We start from the raw sequence: 23,580 nt of genomic DNA on the forward strand, positions 1-23,580 counted from the left end.
AAAGATGAGAAGAACAGAAGCCGTAGCAATAAATGTTTGCCAGTATTCTTTTATTGCCCATGAGGAAAGGAATTTCCTAAATTAAAGTGAGCTCTGTAGAAGATGTGTCCAGGAAGGGGTTGAGTCTAGTCTATGAAATTTATTTAACAACTGCTTCATAAACAGTCAGAAGCCCCAAACAGGGCAGTTTCTTGGGTCATCATTTCCACAAGGTAAATGGCTGGGACACTCCCTTCCCGGGCAAAGACAGACCAGTGTTCACAATAGCTGGTCTGTCACTGAGGTTCAGCCTTCTCCTAAGGGTGAGTCCTGCCCTGCTGAAGGAAAACCTTTTGTTTAATTCTGAAATATACCAAAGATGAACGAGCAAACAGGAAAAATGTATGAACCAGACTATTTCTTTGATGTATGTGCAATATAAATAGCTGTCTTCTATCAACCATTTTGGGTGCAATCCTGAAAATATACTTCTATTAAAAAATATTTTGAATCGGGATTCTTACACAAGCCTACAGGAAGATAAAATTCAAATTTAAATACTTATTGTGCAGAATTCTGCAATATGACTCCATATTTTCTACTGCATTTGCTTGCTCTTCAAAACAAAAAATAGAAAGTACATAAAAACACTGCTTGCTTTCTATGATTTACAGCTTACTGTTTTCAGTAGGTTGCCTTTCAGCATCAAAGTCTGTGACAAACTGATACAGTAGTGAGGAGCTGGAGTTTGATGATGTTAAAAAGGAGGGGAAAAAAAAAAAAAAGACCAAAATATTTGCTAGGGAACAAAACAAACTGCAACAGTTTGAGTGGGTAAATAGAGTAAAACTGTCTGGGAAGGACCTGGTAGGTCACTGTCACTGTTTAGAGCAAGGTTAATCAGGAGGGCGGCTCTTCAGCCTCTTCACCAGAATCGCTTCTCAACATTACAGATGTGTTACATGCAAGACCTGTACATTAGATCAGTAGGAAGAGAACAAGCGAAGGGTAGAGGATATCAGTGAGCTACTATATGAAACTGTCAGGAAGGGTCATGAGTTGTTTTGCTTTGAGAAAGATCAAATAAAGCCTGTTCATAAGAAAGCAAAAGTTTTATAGTGCTTGTGGTTACAGAGCTCCACTCAACTTCAGCTCCACAGCACACAAACAGATGTTATCCAGAAGGTATACTTTCTTTTTTACCCCTTAGTATAACCTTTTTTTACAGACCCGAGTTTATCACACGCTGTACTTTCTTCAACTAACAAAAAACCACTGAAACCTCAAGTTTTGTTTCTGGTCCCAAGCACAGGAAACCCAGGGTTTGGAGCCAAACAGGAAACGATGCTTTGTACAACACGATGAGCTGTGCGCCTTCACACACCCCTGCGCCGCAGATAATTAAGTAGCTGGCAGTAATTGAAAATATCCCCGCTTCTTTCACAGTAAGTACCCTGTATTACTGCTTGATGTATTGTAGGTACTGACACACGACAGAATAATTTGTCTTTTATTCAACTCCAACACTGAATTATTGGAAGCTGGAGTTGTCTGGAGCCTAGAGGGAGACATTGTGCCGGAGTTTCATTTGCTGTTATTGAAGGCAAGAGGTTTATAAAAGATAATGAAATACAGCTAGGAAAGAGACTGCAGAGGGTCTGAATCTCCGAAGCAGCAGCAGATAGATGCCTACTGTTGTTACACAGGGCAGCAAAAATGTGTCAGTCTTTCCAAAGTACGATATCTTAAAAATATTTAACAACATAATGCTACTTTTCCATCGTTTGACTAACTTCAACAGCTGTTAAATTTCCTCTCTTTTTTCTATTTAAAGTCATGCATAGCAATCTTGTAGAACAGAGACACTGGAATGAAGACAACAGATCTAAGTTAGTCTCTCAAGGCATGAAAATACTGAATATCTCAAGCAGTCCACAACTGCAATTGGTACATTCCAAAATCTTCAGTTAAAGACATATCCTCCAGTTGTTAGGGAGATGGTCTTAAACCAATGAGCCAGTTGCATACGGACTCTGACTACAAACACTGTTAATCACTTCAGAAAAACTTTAAGAGTTAAAAATTTAATCCCGTGTGAGGCGTAGAAACTCATATAATCCTCATATGAGATTAGAAGCATTCTGACAAAAAAATTAATATTGCTTTAGAGCTCTGTAACAGTTGAGCCTTCACTAAAGGACTTAACACCTGTTTACATGCCTTGGTTGTTGAGCTTTAAAATAAATCTCACTAATACATTGAGAAAAAATCATGATGTTATTTGCTTTCTGGGATATAGAATGAGATTAAAATGTCAAGAAAAGCATCAAGTTTGCTAAGATGCACTATTTACTGATAACGGCTAAATAACTTGCATTCATTCAGAAGGAAAATTATTCTGTAGCAAAATATCCGTGGATATCCACATAAGCAAGCCTGATGAACATTTTTTTTAAAGAAGTAATATTTCCCACCAGTATAACTTGAAGAAAGAAACTGTTCACCCTTTTTTCTTTAAAATGTAACAAAGGGGGAAAAAAAATTGACATTGAATGTCCTTCTTACTACACCAGCGCCTTTAGCTTTGTCATAAACCTTCAAGGTTGCTGGTGCTCTGGAACCAAATTATACTGTACATTGCAACCAGTGCCATTTTGGCTGCTGAACCCTTTCTGAGCTGCATGTGGAAAGACCAGACTGTCTCCAAAATAGTTTTTCCATGTCTTTCCTATATATACACCTAGAAGTGCCTCTATAAAACTGAGACTGCTGCTTCCACAGCTACGCAGTGACTGAAGGTGTCGGGGAAGATGCTTTCCTGGAGCTCACCTTAACCTTTTTTCTCCACCTGAACCCTGGCTCTCCTTCAGTCTTCCTCATGCTCTGTCTCTTCTATATGTGTCATAACAGAATTACTGTGGGAACATCATTTAACCGCTTTTTCACCCCCTGCACGCAGGACACCTGATTTTCAAGCATACGGGGAAGATGCATATTACAGTAATTCTTGTTCTGCTTTCCTGATCATCTCAGTGGCAGAGATTAATAGAAACAAAAGCATGGAAATACAGGGGAAATGTATAAGCAGAGAAGAAAAATATCCCTGATAGGAGGCCAAAGGGAATAACAGAGGGATAACTGTTAGAAAGAACTAAAAGAATGTGAGAAGAAGGGATAGTGTGTATGTCAGAGTGGAGGGGAAGGAAGTGGCTGAGCAGCACAGTACGTAAAGCTTTCCTGTTGCTTTTGAGTTCTGTTATGAACAACGCTTCCCTACAGTTAAAAAATGAGATCCTTTAAACTGGTATAGAATTAAGTCCTACCTTCACAACCTCTTGAACTTCTCATTCATTCTTTGGTGACCTCTTAATTCTAGTGCTGTCGGGTACTGCTGTTAAAGCATCATCCAGTCTAAAAACCTTAACTCTAGTTCTCTGCCTTTGTTATCAATACCAACAATTTGATATTTTCAAATCTATTTACATGTCTGTCTCTGTCTTCAGTGTTAACAGCAGGAAGGTACCAAGCATGGCGGGTTTTAACTTGAAGGCTACTATACAACATAGTAGGCAGGCTCTTACCTTTAAAGAAACTGGAGTCCATTTTACAGACTAAGGAGGATTGGATGCTTGCAGTCATATCAGCAAGAGCTAACAACATATGCTACGCATTGTTAGAAATATCTTTGTTAGTGTGTCAGTCCATAAAATATTAAATGCTATATAAATCCACAGAAATGATAGTGTTAAAAGTTTTACTACTCTATATATTCCATTTTCACTATACCCAAGAGTGCTCCAAGTATATTTGCCACAAGAATAAGTGGTGTGCCCAAAGATGCTTGCTAGTTCTGCGGTGGTGAAGAAACATACTCAGTCAAACAAGTTCCTGAAAAAAATGCTTCTCCTTCAAGTATTAAGTGCTTTCTCCTTCATTCCTGTTAATCCTTCAGTCCTTTGATATACCATCTCTTTGACTATCTGCTTGCATATTGCTCTCTCATTTTCATATAATCATAGAATAGTGTGGGTTGGAAGGGACTTAAAGCTCATCCAGTTCCATCCCTCCTGCCCTGGGCAGGGACACCTTCTGTTAGATCAGGTCACTCAATGCTCCACCCAACCTGGCCTTGAACACCTCCAGCGATGGGGCATGCATGACTTCTCTGGGCCATCTGGACCACTGCCTTACCACCCTCACAAGAAAACATTTCATCTCATCTCAATCCCCCCTCTTTTGCCTTAAAACCATTCCCCCTTTGTCCTGTCCCTGCATTCCCTGATAACGAGCCCCTCCCCAGCTTTCCTGTAGACCCTTTCAGTACTGGAAGGCTGCTATGAGGTCTTCCTGGATCCTTCTCTTCTTCAGGCTGAACACCCCCAACTCTCCCAGCCTGTCCTCATAAAATAGGTTCCCCAGCCCTCTGATAATCTTTGTCACCTCCTCTGGACTTGTTCTAACAGATCCATGTCCTTCTTATGCTGAGGATTTCAGCACTGAATGCAGTATTCCAGGTGCCCATGACTGTGTCTTTAGCCACGCGTTTAAAGAGTGTCACTTACTGCAGAAAGACAGAACTTTTCTGTTTTTCTAAACAACTTTTCTGTTTGACTGAAAATTACACAGAAAAAAACCTGATGTACACCCAAGTCTGAATACATGTCATTAACCAACACCATACACTGAATCAACAGCAGTTTCTCAGTCTTGCGCAAAGGACGAGGTTAATTCTATGTTCCTCACTTAATGTGATACTAAACGCCATGTGATGTGCAACTGTGGGCATCAACAGCAAAACCGGATCAAACCGTATAGGCAGGCTATCAAAACAGGCAATAAAAAAAACCCCAATGCTTTTATTTGAGTACCCCAACCTTCAGAGCTGCTCATTTCCACCTCTTCTCCCTCCCCTTGTAGGATGTTGTTTACCTCTAGGAGAAATGTTTCATTTATCACCACTGTACAGAACGATGGAAGCGCAAGTGTTTTAGCTGGAGCACTTACCCCTATCTGTGGCTGATACTGACCGACACTTCTCAGTGCTCGCTGTTGATAGGTTTGCAAAAGCTAAACCAGCTGGAGTGTAATAGTCCAAGCTCGACAAGTGCCTCAGGCCAGTATTTCAGCTGGATGTTCCAGCTAGAGCAGCCTGTCATTTTCAAGAAAGATTATATTTTTCTCTTCACCTTTTCTTTTCTTCCTCATCCTAGAAGACATTTTTTCATCCATACTGAAATGCAGCTATTTTTATTCAGCTATCATGAGATTTCCATACACATGCACAAGGGGCTGGAGTTTGATGGTGCGTGGTAAAGATCACCTGGGTACAGATTAAACTAGTTTTTAAGTCTACAAGCATCCACCTAAATTCAGAAAAACAGATTTTTTCAGTTTTATTAGAAGATTTAATTCTACCTCCACTAATTTCCTAAAGTTTTTTAAAAATTCACGTGCGCTGGACATACATCTCGAGGTTAAGAAAAATTATTTGCAGTCAATTCTCCCAGAGAAAAGAGGGAAGGTCTTATAGAAAAAAGAAAATTGTGTATGATCAGCATCATCAGGTAGAGTTACAGGTAACACATTACTGATGCTTCGCAGGTAGATGTGAGTGTGTTTCAAAGAGGTGAGTAATCCAGTTCTACTGCTCAACATCAGTGTAACTAACTTGATAAGTCCCAAAAAAGATTCACATGGAAGCCTATCTGAGTAATGCTGCAAAGCAATGGATGTTCACAGTTCACTGCTTCTCTTCTCTCCTGCTTCTTCTTTCTCCCTCATCCCTTCCCTGCCCTCACAACTCCGCTCCTTTCAGCCTCCCACACCGCATCCAAGCAGAAGAAAAACCACCACTGTTAATTCTTGAGTAGGAATATTGTGACTCGACATATAGCCTCAGAGGAAATGGTATTTTAAAATGTAACGGAACTTCAAGGAAAAGCATAGGATCCCCTTTGAAACCAAAAAGTCTTTTGCTACTTTTGATTGAGGTTTGACAAGGCAGAACATCTCTTCGGGTAAAAGAAAGCAGAAAGTGCTTTGCTCCCCACCCTAAGCAGAGAGCTCATGGTTTAATTTGTAACTTTGGAGAATGTTCAGTCTAAACAATTAACAAAGAATAACCTTGAAAATTAGAATAATCTGTTTCCAGTTTGTTTACTTGTTTCACGTGCTTGTTGCTTACTGTGGAATTTTTTTCTGGGTCATGCTGAAGCCTGGAAATTCAGCAAAAGCAGAAAAAAAATCTAACTAATGAGAACTACCCAAACACAGAACAAAACCAGGAATTAATTTACTGTTTGGAATAACGTACAGCAAGATACCTGAAATTAAGGGTCTCTGAAAGTTAAGAGGTTGAGATCCAGGTCAGAAATCAAACAGCAACAGAGTTTTCTTGGTTGGACGTATGTTCAGCCTGTGTAGCAGTTCTCTCACTGCATTGATTTTTTTAATACTTCCACACCAACTCTCTGAAGCAGAGCCCAGCCTTGTAGAAAAAACAGGCTTTTCTGCAGTTCACTCCTGCATTCATTATCTAAGAAAGATTTATGTTCATTAAGCTTTCTCTGAGCAACTGAGTGGACAATGCCTGAAAAATTTCATTAAGACTTTGGCATAGGGGAAAAAACAATTGTCATTTAATGCTTAATCAGAAGTTAAACTTCTAGATTTCTCATTTGTGTCATACATTCATCAGATATCTGACAAAACACAGTGAGAGAGAAAAGTTTTCAGAAAAGTTGAACACAACGTTTCTTTCCCCCCTTCTTTGCCTGTTTTAAAATCCCATGCATATACTATAAGCTCAGTTACCTTTAAGAACCCTTCCTATGGCTATACGTACGTGCCCAGAGCAGCTTTTGTTCATCATGTAGTGCAGCCAGCCTCACTGGAAACTATGTTGCATCTTAACCTTAAGATTTCCCTTAAAATTAATCAGGATCCTATCCTCATTTGACAAAGTCTTGCACGCAGAGGCTGGTGAGATGCCTCACCTGAGACCCAGCACTGCAAGAGTTAACACTATCCTGTCTTTGAGGAAAAGACAACCAGATGTACTCCTACTGAGGATTCTCACTACAGCTGCATTCACCAAAAGCATTTCCATATGAAAAAAAAAAGAAAAATAAATGATGTTCAAGAAGCAGAGATTATACTATAGATGTTCTAGACTGTTTCGTAGGATTTTACTCGTGTCATTCCAGCCTTTCTGTAGCCACAATAAGCTGTAGGAATCTAGTTTGTACCTTACAATCCAAATTACATCAGGAGCAAAGTTTTAGAATGATCTCTAGGTTTTCATCGCTTATTGCAAACACTGGAGCAAGCACATCATCTCTTTATTCAGACTAATGACTCCTTAAGTCTTTTCCTCTCAGCTCTTCTGTATCAGATACACAGTCTGAAAGAGGAAGTCATGATTCCCTTCTGGAAGGGTCTCCCTTATGGGACAGTTGACTGAGGATTCTGTCAGCTTTGAAGTAGGTTAAAAAGATGGGAAGTGTCAGATCTGCACTCCCCAGTCCTTTGCATTCTCATACAAAATGCCTGGTGTACTTAAAGCCTTGTTTGATTCACTCACCCCTCTCTGATCATAGAATCACAAGGTTGGAAAGGACCCATTGGATCATCGAGTCCAACCATTCCTAACACTCCATTAAACCATGTCCCTCAACACTTCATCCACCCGTTCCTTAAACACCTCCAGGGAAGGTGACTCGACCCCCTCCCTGGGCAGCTGTTCCAGTGCCCAATGACTCTTACTGTGAAGAATTTTTTTCTGATATCCAACCTGAACCTCCCCTGGCAGAGCTTCAGGCCATTCCCCCTTGTCCTGTCCCCTGTCACTTGGGAGAAGAGCCCAGCTCCCTCCTCTCCACAACCTCCTTTCAGGTAGTTGTAGAGAGTAATAAGGTCTCCCCTCAGCCTCCTCCAGGCTAAACAACCCCAGCTCTCTCAGCCACCCCTCATAAGACTTGTTCTCCAGCCTCCTCACCACTTCGTTGCTCTTCTCTGGACACACTCCAGAGCCTCAACATCCTTCTTGTGGTGAGGGGTCCAGAACTGAACACAGTACTCGAGGTGCGGTCTCACCAGTGCCGAGTACAGAGGGAGAATCACCCCCCTGGACCTGCTGGTCACCCCGTTTCTGATCCAAGCCAAGATGCTGATCCACAGCTACAGCCTCTAAAGCGGGCCAGAACCAACAAGGATGCACAGCAGCAACCAAGAAACGCACCTTCTGGCCCTCTGCCTTGCGACAAAGCTCAGAATTGCCTCTTCTAGAAACACATTGGATCGTCTCGCTCTTTCCACTCGCGGTACAATATTTACAGAAATAACATCTTTATTATTATATCGTTTAAGCAAATGTGCTGGCACCAGCCTAGGGCTATCAGACAACACACCACACCCTTTCAGAGCGTGTAACATACTTCTCTTTACAGGCATCACGGATATTTAATTTATTAAAGAAAAGCAAACACTCCTATTATTTGTTGACGAGTTATTTGTAAAATCTTAAAAAGATATTTATCAGCCAAACTTGAACGTAAAAGGAATTTGTAGCACAACCATTTTAGAACAGATGAGGCTGCAGACAGAGTAAACTAACCCATCGCTGAGCAGAATTTGCTTCCTGAAGGGGAAGCAACTGAGAGAATAAAATACGTGCAGCAAGCATGCTTGGAAAAGAAGATTTTGGAAGAAATGTCTCTTCTCCCAGCTCCCACCAATTAGACTGCGAAGTAATCCATACACATCCGCAGAAAAGTCATGAAGAAAACTCTTCTCCTTTAAACTTTTCATTAAGTGCTATATGTAGTTTAATTGAAAGTCAGTCTTCTACACTGTAATGGACATTAAATTTTTATTTACTATAGCTTTTAGACCACACGTCACAGGAGAGCGCTTTCACGATAGACATTCTGTATAGCATTGTGTGCATTTATTTTTTTATATTAAGTCACTGACAAAGACTGATGCACGAGTTTCTGGCCAAATTCACAAGCTGACAATGAAATATATCTCCCTGCACAAAGGAAACAATTGTCATTTTCTGTTCCATAAGGAAAATCTTAAGGTTAAACCTTATTTAAGATATGAAACACTCCAAGTCATGCGATGTGCCTTTCTCCGTTATGGGTATTGTTTAGGCAATGCAGCCCAAGAGCTGTCAGTTCCCATCAGTAGATTATTTCCTTTCCAGAGAAATCAGCCTGCTGCAGTCTACCTGAGCCATCTCCTCTCACCAGGAGAGAGAAAGGAGGGGTCAAAAAGAGACAGAGAAGTTTCTTCCAGCACCTTTCCCTGGCAGGGGTTTGGGACATTTTACCACCACCCCTAATTGGTTCAGTTCAGTCCATACTTTATATTCTGGCTTTCAAATTGTATCCAAAAGGGAGAAATCTGTTTTCTTTAGATAAAGATTCATTTTGCTGAATCAAAACCGAGGCCTCATCTCAACTGCGCATCGATCTGCGACAGAACACAAAGCTTTGTTTGTGGTACGATGCGACCACGGGGAAGCAAAGCTGCTTTCAGTGAGACCTGTTCTATATGAAAAGCTGTGAGCCTCACCAGCTGAAATCTTAAAAGGTCGTCCCCAACATCTTTTGAACTGATTTACACATCTGACTCGAAAATCCCCCAACATGTATTTACAATGAGTCTTTATGGGGTGTGAAATAGCTTTACAAAACCCAGGAGCCCACACGCTTCAAGGCTCCAAGCCAGTGGCTTGTTGACATAAGGAGGACTTCCTTGAACTAAAAGCTTGATGTAAATTTCTGCATTCATTCCTTTCCCCCACAGCACACACTTCAGCGACTCAGCCTGCAACAGCTACTTTGTACTTTAAACATCGTAGTATCAGATCTTTTTCGGAAAAGAGAAATGTTTTCATAGCCATCATACAAAATATTATGTCTTCCTCGCTACCAATACCAAAAGCATATTTTGTCTGTGCTTACAAAGGCTAATTTTCATTTCTTTTTTCCTCATTGTTTGGAGCTATAGCATTTGATTTAATTCTTATTACACCGGCTTAAAGCACTGTAAAACTCCTGGCAGACATTTGTACGCCAGATTACAGAGAATGGAGAACCTCCTGTAAATGACTCATAAATATTGGTCTTCATTAAATATAAACATATACCTAAAAGGAAAGGACAGGCAAAAAGTAGATATGATATTCCTCAGTAGAGGAGTGCAATTTTTTGGTTTTACCACAGAGAGGTGGGACCATACCAACGGAGACATCCCCAGGAGCCCGTGGCTTGCTGTCCCCACAGCCGATGCTGCACAGTAGCTGTGAAAGCCCCTGCGCTGTGGGGCTGCACCCGGCACAAACCAGTGCCCACGGCAGAGAGCAATCGCTGCAACCCCATCGCAACCCACAGCATCTCTTTCCACGAACTTTAACAAAACTCATGTACCAGGCCAATAAATCCACATACCTTCGGCATTATGAAAGGGCCTGTTCATCCTTGGCTCTCCTCTGACCAACTCACATCAGACTGCCCTTCCAAAAAAAGCTTCTCCCCCACCTGCCAGCCCTTTTGTAAGAGCCCCTGATTGCTTAATCTCCCACGGGTGGGCAAGTAACGAGTTTCCACAGCTGGGGCAGATAACAGTCTCCTCAACATCCCTGGTCCAGACTGCTACTCCTCCATGCTATAATGAGAGGAGAACAAAACCACCATGTGATGAGAGCTGCACCCTTTGTATTTCAAATAACTTAAGGCTCTATTTCCAAAGCAACTTGGTCTGGAACAGTCAACGTGCAAAGTCTTCTGCAAACCTGCAGGATCTTTATATCTTTTGTATTGGTAAATACTACCCCCAGCTGTCCGTTAGGACTCTTTAGCAGGGAGCCATGGCCCCAGTGGTCACAGATGGGTGTGTGAGGATTACCAGTGCTGAGTTCATTCAGCACACAACAGGCACCACCTTTGATAGGCTTTGTCCGGATATCACACACATCATCTCCCAGCCTGTCTGTACAGCTCAGAGCATGCGCCTCTTTACTACAAAGCACGTAAGTTACACCAGCAGAACATTCTAATAAAATATTAACAACAATGACATAGTCAATTTAAAATGCTTCTTACGCTATCCTCTATTCGAGGACTTTCATCTAAATATTTGTATCACAAGGGGATATTACTCTCGCTGTGAACATGTTTAACTCCTGTTATGCTGAGAATACGCTCCATGGTGTCACGCTGACACAGTCACTAACTATCCATCAGCACAGAGAGTAATTGACTCAGGAGAACAAACCAGAATGCAAATATAAGAATTTCTTAGCTGCTAAGAAAGAATAAACATTCCAGAGATAATCCCCGTACCACTCTCTGTCCTTCTACAAGAGTTCACCTGGGATGTAGTGTGAAGTCACATAACTCAACAGTTTTTGTAAGCAGCTTGCCGTTTTCGTATGTGGTAAAAACCCAGAGACTTATTTTAGATTAAAGGGTCAGAAAGGCGCTGATCTCTCACTTCAATACCTGAATAAAAATCCTGATGACCTGTACATGTTCGCCAGTACCTGTTTTTATCCTACGCGATCTACAGCCAACTCTTAACATGTTTCTTATTCTGAAAAGCAGCTCTGGAATTTACGCTCATTGTTGTCCTGAGAAGACTGAAGTGACTTTCATCATTCCCTTGTTCCTTTATGAAAAGCTCAGATTTGCTCACTTTATGAAGACTATATATAAGTACACTTCCTCCTCCATTGGGACAGATCACTATGTTTTCATTCAGCTTTTCCACTGATATTTATATCTGAATCGTCTTATTCTAGAAACATCATTTTCCAGGTGCCACCGTATTTTTTCGTAGGCAAGTTTTCAATCACTCCTGAAACTTTGTCACTTTGTCACAGCTCCTTGCCAATACCCATCTTCTGAAAAGCAACCATTTATACACTGCCTTTCTTGGTCCTTCCACCCCTCAACTCTTGAATTCAGCAGAGTATGGTACCTACTTGGGTACCTGGCTTTGCTCAGTCACCTACATCCCAAATACCACAACCATCATTATAGACTTGTGCAAAGGCACTGAACTGATCCACTTTGACCAAACCCTTTACTGATGACAATAGTTGTTTTTTCTGTGTCTTCCCTTTTATCCTTTTATCTAGGGTATTTATGAATTTACCCTATGCAAACACAATATTTTTTCAAGCATTCTGTCTCTGTGAATTATCTGATGTCGAGTGTACGCTAGCGCACTCTGAGTCTTTGCGATCTTAATTTTATATCACAGGCAAGATCACCTTTCAAAACATTTCAGTTTTTTAATTACCAACTACATATTTAAAATCATATTTCCTAGATCATTATGTCATAATCTCATTATTAAAAACAATACTTTGAATCTTACCGCCTGTAACCTTACCCATATAGCGTGGACATAACAATCACCTCTAACTAAAGAGTGGTGAGTGGTGACTGATTGCAAAACGATTGATAAGCCACTCCAAGAGAAAACCGAAAAGTCTCCACACAGCAAAAAGTCTCATAGCTTTAACAGAGAAAGATTGTGGGATTTAATAGTTTTCTGCACTCTGCAAAACTTGGCAGGTTTTGTACTCTGTGTTTTGCAGGGCTTTGCACATTGAGGAAAAGCAAAATCATTACCTGTTTCCAAAAGTTCCCTCTTGAAAATTGAGAACAGAAAGACTAAACAGGATTAAACAGACCAAAATAAACCTGAGACAACTGCGTTAAGTGAAAGCAAGAAAAATTAGACCCGGTCTTGAAGGAAAGATTCACCAAACTTTCAATCGATGCATTTCACAGCAATTACTCCTATAGTTTTTTGAACACCTCTAAGATTAGATTTCCTCAAAAAGACCATCCCATTTCTTCGGAGATAATGTTGATGGGATTAAGAATAAATCCACTACTGTGAATAATGCATCATATGATGAGTTATATTGGTTGAGTCTGAGTAACCTCTCTGTTAGAGGTAAATTTAGCACAGGAAATACTGCCTACCCGCTTTGCAGAATCAAGTTCAGTTACATTAAATTTAACGTGTTACAGCAGAAGAGATCAGGCATGGCTTTTCCAGCAAAAAAAAATGAAAAAGAAGACTGCACATTATGAATGTTTCACATAAGTCAACTTAATTCTAGCATTAAAAAACAGCTTTTTGTCGGTGTGATGTACAATCGTTAGATTTCAGCCTGCACTGCATTGGGTATTCATATATGCAAGAAAACATTCCATCAGTCAGCTCGAGCAGGCCTCTTGCTTATTCCTGTGTTACGGTATCTTCAACAACATATTTCTAAGTACAGTTTTCTCTCAGTCTTTGGAACAACACAATTTGTAAACAAAGTAGGAATTTAAGGGTTAAAAATAACTGGAGGAAAAGGTAGACCCGTTGCAGTTGTTTAAGGTGAAACAAATCCATATTTATCATATGTTGGTGCTGACCTTATTTAGGCGCCTCATTATATAATTAATAATACATCATTGAAAATATATATAATTTAGGTTTATAAAGTATATAAAATATTTAAAGTATAATTCATAATATATAATAATTCTTTTGCTTCTAAAGGGGAGAGTTCATTTACATCATCACTAGATATCTCAGATATTTGAAAATTATCCTGATCTATTTTGATTCAAAGTATTTATGGTAATAGCAGATGGTGGGATGTATCTCCTGTGATGTGAAATATAAGGATATAGCACACATGAAAGTGATTTTGTTTAATTAATGAAAATCAATAGGGCTCAGGAGTAGGTTTAATGTTTTCTTCATCTAATATTGTATTGTTTCTTTCCATGTTATTGTATTACTCAAGAGGCCACAGATCAGTGAAAAGTGGTTCTGTTTTCAACGGCATTTCAGGCTTAGGACCAAATGCAGCTACATAGGTGTAAATAAAGAGTGGATTTTGTTAATAATGTCCTTTGTACACGACTTGAAGCTTAACTCATAAATAAGAGTAAGAAAAAGGTGGACTGAATTCTTGCCTTATTGAATTCCCTGAGTGACCACTCTATTGTTTAATTACATTATGCAACTGTAGAACCCAGGAAAAGACTTAAATGTAGTCCATTTAACTGGAGTTTGTGCTCTCAAATTTAGATCACTGACCTGTTAAACACATCCTGTAGTTCTACGGCCAGCAACTGTCTCACTGTTAATCTCTTTGACAATATAATTATTCCTGTCACTTAGTTTACAGCTTTATACTTTGAACGGAGTACTTCAGGATGACACCTGCTCAGAGACCTTTTTGTTAAGTTTATAGTTTAGAAGGTCTAAAATATTACTGATATGTGAACTAGCAATTAACTTCTGACAATATACATACTGGAAGCCATTGACTTATTTGTAGCAGTGGCAGCAGGAGTGTGCCAAGCTGTAAGTCTGGCACTGCAGAGCCACAAACAACTTGCATATTCCTAAAACAACTTGCGTATTCCTAAAGACATTTAAAGGCTTAGTATGAAGGTGCTTCTTAAGATTAGCTCTTTCCTTAGGTTTCTCTGTCAAGCAACGCATCATGTATTAGGTTGCTTTCAGCACGGAACTGTTGTAACAGTACCCCTTTACCTTCGTTTTATGAAAAATAGCATGGGAATGGTCGGGTTTTTCGTTTTGTTCAGGTGCTCATCCATACAAAGAATGCAGCCACGCTGTTGTTGAACTCAGCACAACAAAGACTGAGTTTCCACCCTTAAAACTGATAACCTCTGTCGTGGTGGCAAAAAGATGCACAGCATAAACTAACTCCCTCTTGCACTCATTGGGACCTTAGGAGCACCCTCTGCATAACAGATGCTCATAAGTATTAGAAGTATTCTCCAGTAGAATACCACACAAAAGTATTTCATGTTAGAGAAAAGATGATGCTTTTAATTTTTTTTATTGATACTTTTTCTCAGAGATTTCCCATTCTGTGTCCTATGTCCTCTGTCATTCATCAATACTTTGGTATGTGAACTAATCATAGGATCCTGGAGGATATAAATCAGCCCCACAGGTCTTCCCCTCTTATGTCATGGTGCTTTTCTAATGGGATCATCTCCTCCAGAGACTTGAGTCCAGGCAGGTACAAGAAACTTCAAATAATTTCAAACCAGAAGCAGTAAAATCTTCCAAGGAACCCACTTGTTTGAGAATTTGCATTAATTACTACTATCTGAAAGAAGATAAAGGAGGAGGGAGAGGTAATACACATGATAATCCCCTTCCTTGGATGGATTGAACAGTAAATGTCCATTTATTTTTCCCAAAGGAAAAAAGGATATCAGAAGGAACAGGATTTTTTAGGTTTTGCCTCATAACTGCATGGGAGTTTTCACTTTCAGAGAACTGCTACTGTTTTTACTGAAAAAGAAGTTTAAAACCTATCATTTTATGTCTCCGAGCCATGTCTCCTTGTGCCAGGTTCTGTCAAAACAAAGGTGGGAAAAGATTTTTGTATTTTAGAATTTGCTCATTAAACATAATTATGAGATAGCAGATTGAACTTGTGCTACAGAGGAAGCAGAAGTGGCTTCAACAACACCCACTGCGGCAATTTTGCTCTGTGGGTATTAATGTAGACAATATGAAAAAATGTTTAGAAGTTCAGAACTTAACTTTTCTTGCCAAAAGAAGCATTTTAATTGTGAGAGCAATTTATGACAATTTTGAAACTGGATCGTTGTCTCTATAGTGTCTCTATAATGGAAAAAAACACTGTCAGTGCATTCTTTAGCCAACAGGATGAGGTTTGCTTTATTAAATGTAAACTCCAACCACTGTCTACTGAACAGGCACCTGGACTGCCTGGCATAAAAGTGTATGCAAGACATCTTCATCTTCATGCAAACTGTTAATATTTAATTTAGGCATGCATGGTGAGCAAATATGTAAGTGTATTAATTCCTTTGCAGTCTTCTGATGTATACGGCAGCAGTGTGATTTGATTTGAATTGATTTTGCTGCTAACTCTGGTGACCTCCAATAAAAATTTGTTGTATTCACCACAAAGTGATTTATGATGGCAGAACTCTCTATTATATAAATACTTTCCAATGCATTAGTCAGAAATCCACTATCTTACTTCATTAAACCAACAAATGTAATCAATTCTTATCAGATTTATAGTTTTTTATGCAAGGAAAAAAGATTTTACCTCTATGCCAAATGGAGTTAAAATGTAGATTGTGTAATACGAAATGGCTCCGCTTCAGCCCGTAAGTGCCACTAATCAAAATCAGAGTCCATGTTCGAGATTTTAGCTCTGATCAAACTCAGAGCTGCACATTACAAGAATTAAATGCGGTACTTCAGCACTTACAGCTAAACATGCATATGTATGTTCTGATAATAAATAGCGCCGAGCATTATCACTGTGCCATTTTGTAGTTAAACAGCCACCTGGTTTAATCACAATGGAAAACTAAAGGGGTGCTTAACTATGAGCATTGTACAAATGACATTAGGAGACAAAGTCATTACCAGCAATACATTAATAACATCCCTCTTATTTCAAAACATCCTGAAGTATTTAACTATCTGTCTGCATGGGCTTGTGCGTGCTGACATGTGCACGTTAATAATATTACACACAGGAATCGTTTCAAAGGTATCTGAAATGCAGATACAGAACTTGCCTCCCATACGTATAGAGGCAGAGAATAACATATTTTCCGGAGTAATGCATTTTTTTATTTAAAAAGACGGGTGTGCTACTGGATCTATGGTTCCTCATTACAACACAAAGTCAATATGAAGAGCTCTCATCCAACTACTGTGCGATACATCAATAATTCTGCAAGAATCACTGAACACTCCTTTGCCGGTAGTGTCCCTCTAGCCCATTTATTTGGATAATAATTTTGAAGTAAAACTTTGGGAGGTGGTGTTTGGTAATTTTTTCAATGTTTACTGCATTCAGTTCTGGAGTTACCACATTCAAATCTAGAGCCCTCAGCACAGAAAGGACTTGAATCTGTTAGAGCTGGTCCAGAGGAGGACCATGAAGGTGATCCAAGGGCTGGAGCATCTCCCGCACGAGGACAGGCTGAGAGAATTGGGGCTGCTCAGCCTGGAGAAGGGAAGGCCCCAAGGAGACCTCAGAGCAGCCTTCCAGAACTTAAAGGGGCTACAGGAAATCTGTGGAGCGGCTTTTGAGCAGGGAGCGCAGGGATAGGATGAGGGGGAATGGTTTTAAGCTGTGAGAGGGGAGATTTAGGTTAGATATTAGGAAGAGATGTTTTCCTGTCAGGGTGGTGAGATACTGGCACAGGTGGCCCAGAGAGGTCGTGGCTGCCCCATCCCCGGTGGTGTTCAAGGCCAGGCTGGATGGGGCTTGGAGCAACCTGCCCATGGCAGGGGATTGGAACTGGATGATCTTTATGGTCCTTTTCAACTCAAACGATTCTATGATTCTATGACTCTAGCCCCTTGTGTTTAAAGTGTGGGGAACAAAGAATATTCTCAAAACCTAAAGCAGAAAATGAAAAATGATTCTATGTTTTCCATGCCCGAGTGATTTGCTTAAAAGGAGGGGGATCGTCCCCCAACTCATTGTCTTCCTTTGGCAGCTCTGCTTAGAAAAGAAATGAGTGAAAACATCTCAGCGCTCTGGAGATGAGGCTGAGTTCATCAATGGAAGGGGGCACTTTCTTAAAGAGTAGCTTCAACACGACAAAATTCACATCTCCTGTACTCTGGATAGCTCTTAATAACTGTGGACTGGCCAGTCTTATTTCAGAAGATGACTTCTTTAGTACATTGGCTGTGTTGGATTCCTATGGACAGTCAGCCAAATGCCACCTTACTGCAGCACTTGGCTCATGCTCACACCTCTCCGAGACACACAGCACGGGTACATCTTTGCTGTAACCTTGCGCTGTCTAGAAAGCCTAGACAACCTGCATAGGCTCTGAATGCTAATGTAAGGGCCCACAAACACCAGGCACTGTAGATTCTAAGTCCTTCTTAAGATTCAGTGCTAAGATGGATGATTAATAGCAAATCCGAGTCACGCTCAAGATTCTGCTGATGCACATATACACCCTATTCTTCTGGACTGAGCACGGCCCCGATGTAGGAAAGGGTGTTGCCTGCTGCTGTGAGGGGTCCGCATTTCTGTAACATTAATTGCATCATCCATTCAAAGAGTACAGCTTGTAAGAACGTGTCTGAGTCTTGTACTGTGAGCAGCCGCTGGCTCTATACATACCTGTATCAGGCTCAGCAGGAATCACTTGTTTGACTTTCAGCAACAAAAAACATTCAGCCATCAACATCCGAGCTGAAGGAACAGCTCACAGAACTATCAATTGCTTGCATGCCTGTTCTTTGTTGGCACAGGTTAGGTATCAGTGGGAGACTATTATCAGCACACTGTTAGCATTCCATAATTTGCTAGACAATTTATTTTTGAGCATTTGGGACTCACAACACTTTGAGTTCCACAGTGAGTTATTTTCTGTAATGAACTGCAGGACCATAAAAAAATACCTCAAATATCATGGGATAGACACAGGGATGAATCTGTCTGTCTTTCAGCCCCTCAAGCTACAGCGGTAGCTCTCCTAGCTGTCAGGAAACAAAAAGCCCCTCTCTCTCTGAAGAGAAACATCTGATCTTGATCACCAAGTCTGTGCCCTACACCACTAATAGAAAACCCAGGAATTATCTGATAGCTGGGAAGGAACAAAACCAGAGCTCTTTGTAGTATTTAAGAACTGTGCCTCCGGGTTTTATTCTCTCTTCCTATGATGACACAACAGGAGGGAAAAGATAAAAATATTTTCATCAAAGGATTTTTCCTTTCAGAAAGGGTACATTTTTGTCCCTACTAAAGGAATTCAAAGTCTTTTCAGTTCACCCAGACAGTTTAAGGTTATGTACACCTGCCACACCTATGGAATTGGTCCAGCTGGGATATTTTTCTCAGCTGGTAAAATGTTCTTACACCTTCCAGGAGTTCCTCAACACTAAACTGCTGTTTCTTGAGATAGAGACTCTTTTGTACACACTAGAAGAGGCTCCTTGCCAATTCGTCACTAATTGCAAGGTACATACAGAATTCCCATGCAATATACCATCAAACCATCTTCATAAAGACACAGTTAAAAAAGACATCAGGTGAATGCATAGACAAAACCTAACTTTCAAATCCAGAGATATTTCTCCTTGGCAAAGAAATTATTCAGCTCAATGCACTTTCATGGGATTTGTCTGTAAGACTGTATTATGTTTTTGTTAACTTCATGTACAACAGAGTGCATAACGCATAGGCCAAAATTATTTGGTTTATCTTTCCTTACTTGTGCCTGTCCTTTTGACACCCGCTGAGCCATGGTGATATAGATTCTGCATTCCACGATGTCACACAGTAGGTGTTGAGGTAGGGCTGAGATCAATGACACTCACTTGATTACAAGGCACTTGATCATTAAAGAGCACAGTTTTAAGGGCTGACATCTGCAGAGATATCAAGTCAGAACAGGAATTAACTTTCTATTTAGCATCCCCAATTTGCCATTTAGTCCTGTTGCTGAACGGTTACAGTGAAAAGCACCGATATAACCAGTCCCCGAGACTCTTTAAGTTGAGGTTGACGAGCTGTTTTAAACACAGCTGCTCACGGGCAGAGGATAAAGAAAAGGGGAAAGTGTTTTAATCACCAACAAAAGCTTTGATTATGGTTAATTTGGCTTTATTTTTCACTGGTGAAAACCTGAACTTGGGAGTAACAATTACTCCATGAGCTAAGTACGTGACACTTGGCTGTCTTGGTCATGGCAAGAGTGGGTGGGAATAATACCTTTGAGTTACACAAACCCTGTTAGCACAGTGCTAAAAAAAAATCACACAGAAGACACTTTTTGGTGGCCCAATAGTAAACTATAGGGAAAAATTGTTTAAATGATATTTTGCTATGTGAAATATATCTTTCTAGGTACTGCCTGCAGATTGTTCTTTCAAATGTCTTTTCTCCAACTTCTCTATTTCGTATGAATGATTTTGTCCTCAAAATGAAGTGAGACCATTTATCTATTAGTTTCAGGCTTACCACATGAAATAAAGTACCAGAATGCTCCATAATTAGAAACCACCTCACTCTGGAAAAAGGTATAATGACACAGTCCTTGAAATCAATGAAGGTTAAAGCTGTGTATTTATAATAATGTTTCTATAAACCTAAGAGATTCTGTTGATTAGGGTATTATATCAGCTACACAACAATTAAAAGTTATATTTAGTCCTGTGGAGAGAGTTTATTTTGAGCATTGCATGACCTCATAAATTTATCCAGCAAACACCCCCCCCTAATTTGATGCCAAAGATAAAAAACACTGTACTTCGTTCAAACTTGTCCTGTGTCCACACTTCTCACTTCTAATCATGAAGGGGCGTTAACTACATGAGGTGTTCCTGAAAATAAATAACAGTGCAGAAAATCAAGGAACCCAAAGATTTTTTTCTGATAGGAATATGCAAGATGTGTTAAAAAGCCTTAAGTCATCAAAGCACAAACAGAAATTCCCAATGCAATAGCTACAATTTGCACATAGGTCAGGTTTGGATCTATTGATTATTAAAACACATAGATCTGTTCTCCCCTTGTCCTATCTGACTGAGAGCAGGCGTAACATATTTTTAGCAAACAAAGAATGCTTCAAAATTCGGAGGAATCTGAGAAACCTCATCTTTACTATCTTCTCCCAAGAATCCTGATATACATAATCCTCAGTATTGAAAATGTATGGACAATGATTTCTATTCTCTAGAACATCAGATAACGGTTGTTTCCTACCAAAATATAATTATCCACATGAGCTTTAGATCATTAATCTATATTCCGTACAGAGTCATCACCTGGACTTCTATTTAGTTTTTGCTGAATAACACGATATAAAGAGTAATCACAAGGAGCTTAAAGAGCAAAAAAATCACCAGGTTTATACATTTTGCTTCCTATTCTTAGGAACTGATTGCTTCTGGCCTTTGTTCACAGAGGAAGAACTTGAGAAACACAACTGCTCTTCTTGACCAGGGATCTGATAGTACTTGCCTTTCTTCAGAATTATGGCCAGGAGAAGGCCATATTTATTTCATGATTTTGCTTTCATATTAGAATTCTTGGATCAAACTATCCTTTGTTCTGATTTACAAGTAAACATGTTCTCCAAAAGGATATACATAGCTTCCCACTTGCCACTGAGCAAGAGTGTTCACCCAGTCAACACCTAACACAATGTAAAACTGCATTCTAGTTTCTCCGTGTTCCTGCAATCAAACATTAAATGTGCCTTTTAAAAGTTAGGAAAGTTCAGATTTACTTAAAATTTGTTGCAGGCTATTTGTAATTAGTTAATGATTTTGGGGCAGATGGAGTTGGGTTAGTATCTTTCAGGACATACAAATGTTTGGGGTTTTGCAACAAGATCTGTTTTCCTGGTCAACAACTGAAGTGTGAAATTATAAGAAGGAGCGCTATAGGGACGGGTACACTGACTTTCTCTAAAGAATGCTAATTTAGTCACTTTAAATCAGATCTAACTTGCGTTATAACCACACAACACTATCAGCATGCACATAACTAGGAAGATGAGTTCTGAATCCTTCTGAGAAGTTACAGTCCACATATTTACAGTAGAACTTCCTTTGCCTTTGTTCTCTTTTGTCTTTAAATTCATTCTCAAAAAGAATCTGTGAACTACAGAATTTGATATGCTATTTCTCAGTTGTGGCTGCCTTCAACTTCGGAAGTCAATGCCCTGATCTAATTTTTGCGGTTGTGATTAATTTCTATGACTGAAAAGAAAATCACTGGAGAATTGTGTTGTATTGCTCCATCTCTTCTTGAACAAAGTTCAAAAGTTAAAAGGACCAAAGTTTTGTGTTTAAATTGTCCGTATTGGCCAGTGAAGGACTTCTTTATGGCAACGGCATGGAGGTGGCTGGTTATCAAGGCTACAGACGCTAACCTCTGTTAGCACGGCAGCCTTCTCTCACCCCATCAGCAATGCCACTGTTGAGGAGCCTCTCCCTGCAAACCCACACGTGGGAACAGCCACCCGGAGCGCTGAGTTGGCCCCAAGCCCTGCAGCCGATCTCCCAGCACAGAGAGATGCGCTCCTGGTCCTGATACAGAAATAGCTAGGAGAAAACTGTACTAACGCCTTGGAAACACTTGAAGTTTTGGACAATCAATTAAGTAAGTGGACAAGCATCCTGATGTGTTAATGCCATTTCAAGGGACATCCAGCTGAGCAGTGAATAAACAGTTTGTAGTCTGAGGTTTTATAAAGCTTACCGATAATTTAAGGGTAAGCAAAATTAGTTGACTTAAACATGCATTTTCCTGAAAGTTAATTACACAAATTAGGCATGATTCAGACAAATAAATAGAAAAACCAAATAGCTAAATCCCCCCAAAATAAATATTTTTAAACTGAAATTCTATAGTGTTGAATGTCAAGCCAAAATATATGCCCCGAGTCAAGCAAAATCCAGCTCTTTAGAGTCAGGCAGGTGTGGCAGTAATCTAGGTGATAAGGTTACAGCACTGATTGGTACAGGAATCAAAGCAGCAATTTGGTACAATTTAGAAGGTATTTCAACTGCTTTGAACTCTTCTAGGAAAACCAAGCTATTTCTACAGGTAAACTAGACCAGCTTTTAGCCTCTAAATGAACCTACTTGACGTTATTTCTCCATCCTGATAAAAAAGTCCCTGGGTTACATTTGCAAATTAGATTAAGTTTTCTAATTAAACACTACAGCAAGTCATTTCCATGTAAACTTGGCAGAACTTTTAACTCTGAGGGCACGTAAAGCATTAGAACCAACAAACAAGACAAGGGTTGAGTCAACAACCTTAAATGCTGTAGATCTGTGAATTACCAAACCTGCTAGATGAGAACATACTATTGACTAATCTTGATGAAAAATGCTAGATAATAATTCTTTCCAGCTCAGCATAACTCTATTATTATGCCTTGTTTATGATTTTTAAGCTAGGGCTCATCTGTGCTTCTAAAATAAATGTAACTCAAGGCTTGCAGCTAGACATAGGGAAACTACCTACATCGTGCACGCTTCTGTGCCAGAGAATAAATAACCGAACGTTCCTTTCTCAAACATACTGTGTGGAAGGTTGTATTGTTTAAACAACAGCTTTAGAGTCAGACAGATAAAATCAAAATACAACACATTTGTTATTTTTTTCCTGTTAGCCTTAGTATCTGGGTAATAATAAGACTCATTCTTCCAAATGAGTCAAAGCAGCAGGCTTGTTGCCTGTGTTTTTTCTGCTTTTGTTGGGTGGTAAGTTGGCAGCACCAATTGTATTAGTGTTTCTGTCAGCACCCACAGCAAATATGTTTCTTTATGGGAGAAATCACATTCCAGCCTACTCTGGACATCTATATTTATATCTTTCATCACATCCAAATTGCAATCCAGCTACCACCTGGATTCCTGTAGGGTTTACTTAGAGAAATGCTCAGAATATTTCTGTTCCAAGTATCAAATTAAAAATTAACTGAAGTCTTGATCAGGGAATGCAGGGATAGGGTGAGGGGGAACAGTTTTAAGCTGAAAGAGGGGAGATTA

General features: G+C 39.8%; 1 protein-coding gene across 1 annotated transcript in view; it reads left to right on the plus strand.

Moving 5' to 3' along the window:
* The first annotated feature begins 1,407 nt into the window (after window positions 1–1,407).
* NDST4 (N-deacetylase and N-sulfotransferase 4) overlaps window positions 1,408–23,580 on the plus strand; it is a 152,039-nt gene continuing 129,866 nt past the window's right edge. The window contains exon 1 of the mRNA XM_054065802.1: window positions 1,408–1,424. The gene's annotated coding sequence lies outside the window, so the exon portion shown is untranslated. The remainder of the gene's footprint in view (window positions 1,425–23,580) is intronic.

This window comes from Cuculus canorus, chromosome 4 (assembly GCF_017976375.1).
Source record: "Cuculus canorus isolate bCucCan1 chromosome 4, bCucCan1.pri, whole genome shotgun sequence".
Taxonomy (NCBI): domain Eukaryota; kingdom Metazoa; phylum Chordata; class Aves; order Cuculiformes; family Cuculidae; genus Cuculus; species Cuculus canorus.